General features: G+C 41.5%; 1 pseudogene; it reads left to right on the forward strand.

Moving 5' to 3' along the window:
- Positions 1–1448: 1448 nt before the first annotated feature.
- On the forward strand, positions 1449–5008 carry LOC111949729 (claudin-19-like; annotated as a pseudogene).
- The last annotated feature ends 2364 nt before the right edge of the window (positions 5009–7372 follow it).

Raw genomic sequence — 7372 nt, forward strand, 5'->3', positions numbered from 1 at the left:
ATGAAACCAAGATTGAACTCTTTGGCCTGAATGCCAAGTGTCACATCTGGAGGAAACCTGGCACCATCCCTACGGTGAAGCATGGTGGTGGCAGAATCATGCTGTGGGGATGTTTTTCAGTGGCAGAGACTGGGAGACTAGTCAGGATCGAGGCAAAGATGAACAGAACAAAGTACATAGAGATTGTTGATGCAAACCTGCTCCAGAGCGTTGATGCAAACCTGCTCCAAACCTGCTCCAGAGCGCTCAGGGTTCACCTTCACCTTCCAACAGAACAACGTCCCTAAGCACACAGCCAAGGCAACGCAGGAGTGACCTGGGACAAATTTCTGAATGTCCTTGAGTGGCCCTGACTTGAACCCGATCGAACATGACTGGAGATACCTGAAAATAGCTGATCAGCAACACTCCCCATTCATCCTGACAGAGCTTGCGAGGATCTGCAGAGAGGAATGGGAGAAACTCCCCAAATACAGTTGTGCCAAGCTTGTAGCTTCATAACCAAGGAGATTGTAGGCTGTAATCGCTGCCAAAGGTGCTTCAATTAAGTATTGAGTAAAGGGTCTGAATAGTTATGTAAATGTATTTTAACGTTTTCTTTAAATATAAATTAGCAAACATTTCCCAAAAACTTTTTTGGCTTTGTCATTATGGGGTATTGTTTGTATATTGATGAGGGGGGAAACTATTTTATCAACTTTAGTATAAGGCTGTAACCTAACAAAATGTGTAAAATGTCAAGGTGTATGAATACTTTCTGAAGGCACTGTCGTGACTTTACTTTCATTAATATAATGACTGTTATTTATTTAATCAACCAACTATGTTTAATTGTTACCCGATTAAATTAGTCATGTAACAATTAATCCATTAGCATTTGAAGCACCACGGAAGAGGTTGTTTAAAGAGTTATCATCTTGAATTAAACTTTAAATGTCTTTACCTATCACATCAATAAACAGTCATCTTAATGATCATTATCTCTTATCATATCATCATTCTGAACAGTTTTAATCTCATCCATCTGCAAAAACCCTAGCCTTACTCATGATTCAGTACTACACAAATTGGTTTAATTCTGTATTTACTAGCCAACTATATAATAACAGGATAACATACACACTTAATACATGAGACAAAGGTCCCTAGTGGACTTTTACAATACGATGGCTTTTTACACAACAACATGGAGAGGGAGAGAGAGAGAAAAAGACACTCATCGTTGGTACTTTTCAGAACTATTCTCACATTTATCATATAGTTTGCACACAAACCGCTGCCCATTTGGAATAAGGAATCATGCGTACTACGGTGATTTGACAAGAGTAGTAGGATGATTTGAAGTGTTTGAGATATTTGACTCAGGACAGCTAATGAGCTGTACCAGTGATTGTCTGAGAGGGGAGTTTGTTTTACCCCTCGTGTTGGTATTCAGGATTCAGACCACGATGGACATGAGCTGCAGCTCGCCGTCTCTCTGGTCTAAAAGAAGGTGAGTTTATTTCTTCACCTCATGTTGAGGTTTAAAGTTCCAACCATTTCAAACATGTAGCTCTCGCCTCACGTTTCCTGGTCTCTGAGATTCAGCGTTTAAACCACTTTAGACTTGGGCTGCAACTCCCCATCTTTCCTGGTCTACTGTTCATTTCTGTGGGCAATCCTTTTATGCACTCTCGTCAAAAGGGGACGGTTCCGTCAGTCTGACATGTCCTCTGACCTCATTCAGGGCGTAGCTACTTACTATGAACAGTATATAGGAGATTCTCTTATCCCTCCTAAAATCACATTCATATCTTAACAAAAATACTTTAATAATTTTCCATATTATATGCACAACATTGGATGGAAACTTGACAGATAAAGGGGATATACTTTCAAGTTACAGTATTTATTTTATACCAGTTTTAATGACATCACAAAATAAAAAACAATATGACATTAGTTTTCTATAGCTCCCCACTGACCATTCCCCACATTCTTATGTTAGAAATATTGATCCAGTATTCAGTTTTGGACGTGTTAGAGTTTCGGCGGGAAAAGCTGTCTGTTAACAAAGACATTCCTTTGGTTGATACTAAAGGCCGGAGAAAGAGCCCCCCTTCTCCTGTAATTTACAACAGGGTATAAACTGTCAAATATCTTTCTCGGATACCACATAGACATACTTCCTTCCCTGGTAGATGCCTCCAAGTTCCAAAATGAAGAGTGTGTATGCACGGATATTAGTTTGTGGGCAAAAGCACTGTATAAACATTGCAAAGGCGCCTTACGATTAATAAATTCCAGCCAACAGTGTGACCCTAGCAGTTAGATTAAAATCCTTCAACTCTTGATGTAGTTTTACCTTTGTAAGGGGAATGTGCTGCTTTGATAAGTGTCCATTCAGCACAAATTAATTAAGAAACTGAGCAAAGATCTAAAGAAGTATTTACGTTACAAAAGTATTGTGTAGTTGAGGCTGACATACTGTATCTGTTAAATAAATTGTAGTATGCCTGTAGTAGGGCTTCTATATTAGGACAGCCTCAGCAGGACTTTTTGAAGCTGTTCTCATAATGGACACTGTAGTACGGTAGTCTTTTTTAATTCCTTTCCAATGTGACTGACACTTTCAACTGGCTACCTCCGGACTGAAGCATGCATGCCATATGGTCTCAGTTTCAGGCCATGAAGGTAATAGGGGATGTAACTCGCACAAGTATGTATCATTGTATCATCGCTCAGTCAATCATTGACAGTCACACTGACCTTGGTTTCCTTTCAGTATGTGTGTGTGTGTGCCTCTATGACACCGCAACAGACTCCTAGATAACCACATGTTCATAAGAATGAAGAACTGTAGTCAGAACCATAGTCACCTCACCACCAAAGGTCGGAGTACTTTCACTGTTACAGAGAGAGATTAAAAGAGTTTTGTCTAACCTGAAAATATAGTGAGCATATTATAAGGAGATAATAATGGCAGGTATCTATTGTGAAACTCCTGATTTAATAGTTGAGAAAGTCAAACAGTGTCATTGCTTTCGATTAACCAATCTGTCATATTGTTTATCTCCTTAGACTACCCCTAAGCTCAAAACCCTTGTCACCGTCACCTTATAGACTTAAGATCCCTGCATTTGAAACAAGACAACAGACACACAGCACATTGGACACCAAGCAGGAACATACGACAACTTACATATCTCGTGAGGCCATTTTCAATCATCCTGTGTGTCTGAGGGTTTCAACCTCAAGACTTTGGAAGCCTTTTCCTACACCTGCGTGTGTGGGCTCTGGGTCATCATGTCGACGGCGGTGGAACTAACTGGTTAAAGGTCAGTCAATTACTTACAACAACCTTAACTAGTCCGCTTTGTTAGATTCCTGATTCCTGATGTTGCCAAATATTTTCAGTGGAGTGTCTCTTCAGCAAACATGAATGATCCATGTATTGGTACAGTTCTGTATCTTAGACACATCCTACATCTGATTTAACGCCATTTGTTTGTGTGTTCTGTAGTTGACATACAGGAAGTTGATATAGGCATTTAGCGGTGTCTAACAATGAGAAAAGGCCACCAGTACTTGCTTGATAGCAGCAATTGAAGTCTGTTTATTTTCTTTAGGCAACATCTCCCACTAGCACACCCTGCAAAAGTTTCTGTTATGCCTTCTTTAGTGTGTGTGTGTGTTGAGACATGCAAGGGGGTAGAGTTGAGCACATTTCCCTCCCCTTACCTTTAGTATTGACTCCAAGGCCCAGTCTGCTCAGGCCCTCTATCGATCCAATGTCTGTTGTTGACTGGAACTCTGTTTCTTCCTGTGTTCAGGTTACATACATGTCGATGCCTGATGATCATCGCTCTGCTCCGGGGGCTAGCGTCCATCATTGTCTCAGTGCTGGGGCTGAAATGCACAAAGATCGGCAGCACTTCTCAACAGGTCAAGGGCAAAATCACTCTGACCGGCGGCAGCTTGTTCATCTTATCAGGTGTGTCCCCAACTGCCAGCATCCTCACCTGAGTACCAATCTCTCTCTCTCTTGCTCTCCCGCCCCTCTCCCTCACCCCACCGTCTCTCTTTCTTCTGCCGTTTATCAACCATTTCAATTTCCCTCTCCTACAGGTCTTTCCACCTTGACTGCTGTGTCATGGTACACTGCACGGGTGGTGCAGGAGTTCCATGATCCATTTTTTGCAGGAGTAAGGTGAATACACATCCCAAAAGCTGAAGGTACTGCCTGGGAATTGGCATTCTAATTAGAGCCAGGACTTTTTTCCGGTCAGGTCACATCACTCAACCAATCAATTAAAACCTTGTTCATAAAAACCTTTTATTGAAGGAATCATTCTGATTTGGGTGCACGCACGCACGCGCACACATACACACACACACACGTAAAGTTGATTCATTCTCTGTCCTTGTAGGTTTGAGCTGGGTACAGGTCTATACATGGGCTGGGGAGCTGCCTGTCTGGCCATTCTAGGTGGGGTCATGCTCTGCTGTTATGGAAGAGAGGTCCATCAGCACCACCAACAGGGTGAGTAATTGCGCCCACAAAGTTGTCCCAAATTGCACATTAATCCCTATATAGTGCAGTATAGGGCTCTGATCAAAAGTGGTGCACTATATAGCCATTTGGGATGCAACCAAAGACACTTCCTACTCCCAAAGCTTAACGCGCAAGCTAACCATTATCCTACCAAAACCATGGTCTTGGTTGGGCAAAGAGAGGACAACGCTATCTCAGGTCTCCAGGCAGGCGATGGGCTAGCCAACACTAGTTAGTGAACGATTTCCCATCTGTTACATGAACTAGTCAAAGAAATCATTGTTGTCCAATCTATTGTACCCTGCTTGTCTTACAGGGGATATTCATACAACTACTCCAAAACAAGCCGTGTACAACAGATCTACAGGGAAGCACCTGTGTCAGAGTCTGGGAATTCAAAAGCTTATGTTTAAAGCAGTTTCAAATGTTTTTTGTTTTTTTTAAATCTCAATGTTTGTTTGTCTGTTTCCATTTGTTACTTCGGTAAAGTGTAATTTTACTGGTTTGCATTTGCTGTTATATTTTTGTTGTTTTGTTTTTGTTGTCTTCTTGAGTTGCGCGAGTCACTGAATATTCATGTAATGTTTATTACTTTGAAATGTATTGAAAATAAAACTATTTCTCTATTGATGATTATTGTTCTATTGATATTGGATATCCAAATGAATAGAAAATACAAGCTACGCCACAACTCCAAATTAATGGACAAGATACCCACTGGCCACAGACTTCTAATTCACATTGGTTCAACGTAATTTCATTGAAATGACGTGGAAACAACATTGATTCAATCGGTGTGTGCCCAGTGGGTAAGTAGTGAATCCTTTGATTCTAAACTGACTATAGCCATATGTTCAAGTAATGTCTTGTGATTGCTCAGCTCCATGCTTGACATTTAATGCGTTTTTGGGGGGATATTCTGATCTTTAACATTTCATCTGATATGTCTACAATGTGACTAATTTAGATACTTTGGTCAGAATCTGTTGTACAAATCTACGGTTGGACTACTTCAAACAGGGCAAAATACAGTAATTGGTTCATATAACCGGCGTCACTTTGCTAGATTATTTGTTTCACTTTCTCCCTCCACTTGCCACTGACTGGGCTAGAACCACACACTTAGAAAAAAAAGGTTCTTTAGGTTTCTATATAGAACTTTGAGTATTTGGTCAAAAGGTTAACTTTTTTTAGAAAAATGTTCAATCCTCTGAAGCTAGAAAGTCAGCCTGAATGGTGTTTCCTCCGATACATTGGTGCGGCTGGCTTCCAGGTTAAGCGAGCAGTGTGTCAAGAAGAAGTGCGCCTTGGCAGGGTCGTGTTTCAGAGGACTCATGGCTCTCAACCTTCGCCTCTCTCGAGTCCCTAGCGGAGTTACAGCGATGGGACAAGACTGTAAAACAACCAAATCAAAAAAAAGAATAGATAAGGTTCTTCCAGAATTTGAGTACTAAGCTACTGTTTTTAGCTAGCTAGCTAGGCCTAGGAAAAAGCCACTTAGAGACTTTACAAGCTAGTTAATAAACGTTCATTTTAATTATTGGCTAAATAGGCTGCATTTAGACAGGAAGCCCAATTCTGTCTTTTGACCAATCAGATCAGCTCTGACAATGATCTGATGGGAATTGGGCTGCCTGTCTAAATGTAGCCTTAGAGCTACAGACCCAGCCTGACATTGGCAATTAGCGAATTGTTATTGCAGTGTGGAGTCAGATGGGGGACTATGTTACATGACGGTGTAAGAAGAGGGAACTGAGTGCTGATAACCTCTGTTGAATGCGCATGATGGGCTACCAGAGGTAATAACCTCTCCCTCAATGTTAACAAAATGAAAGAGCTGATCGTGGACTTCAGGAGACAGTAGAGGGAGCACGCCATCCACATCGATGGGGCTGCAGTGGAGAAGGTATAAAGCTTAAAGTTCCTCGGCGTACACATCACTGACAATCTGAAATGATCCACCCACACAGACAGTGTAGCGAAGAAGGCGCGATAGCGCCTCTTCAACGTCAGGAAACTGAAGAAATTCAGCTTGACCCCTAAGGCCAAAAGATCATCAAGGACCTCAGCCACCCGACCCCCGGTCTGTTCACCCCATTACCATCCAGAAGGCAAGGTCAGTACAGGTGCATTAAAGCTGGGACTGAGAGACTGAAAAACAGCTTCTATCTCAAGGCCATCAGACTGTTAAAGAGTCACCACAAATCGGTCTCCGCCCACTACGTCTCCCTGAACTTTAGTCACTAGCCGGCTACCACCCGGTTACTCAACCCTGCACCTTAGATGCTGCTACCTATGTACATAGACATGGAACACTGTAATTTGGAACACTGTCACTTTAAAAATGTTTACATACTGTTTTACCCACTTCATATGTACAGTTGGAGTCAGAAGTTTACATACACTTAGGTTGGAGTCATTAAAACTCATTTTTCAACCACTCCACACATTTTTTGTTATTACACTATAGCTTTGGCAAGTCGGTTAGTACATCTACTTTGTGTATGACACAAGAAATTTTTCCAACAATTGTTTACAGACAGATTATTTCACTTATAATACCCTGCATCACAATTCCAGTGGGTCAGAAGTGTACATACTGTAACGGTCGTCTGTTGAAGGTGACCAAAGCACAGCGTGGTAAGTGTTCATGATTTATTAATAATACTGAACACTGAATAACAAAACCAACAAAGAGCACGACAGAAACAGTTCTGTCTGGTGCAGGCACAAAGAACAGAAAACAACTACCCACAAAACACAGGTGGGAAAAGGCTACCTAAGTATGGTTCTCAATCAGAGACAACGATAGACAGCTGCCTCTGATTGAGAACAACA

The sequence above is a fragment of the Salvelinus sp. IW2-2015 genome, linkage group LG22 (assembly GCF_002910315.2).
Source record: "Salvelinus sp. IW2-2015 linkage group LG22, ASM291031v2, whole genome shotgun sequence".
NCBI lineage: Eukaryota > Metazoa > Chordata > Actinopteri > Salmoniformes > Salmonidae > Salvelinus > Salvelinus sp. IW2-2015.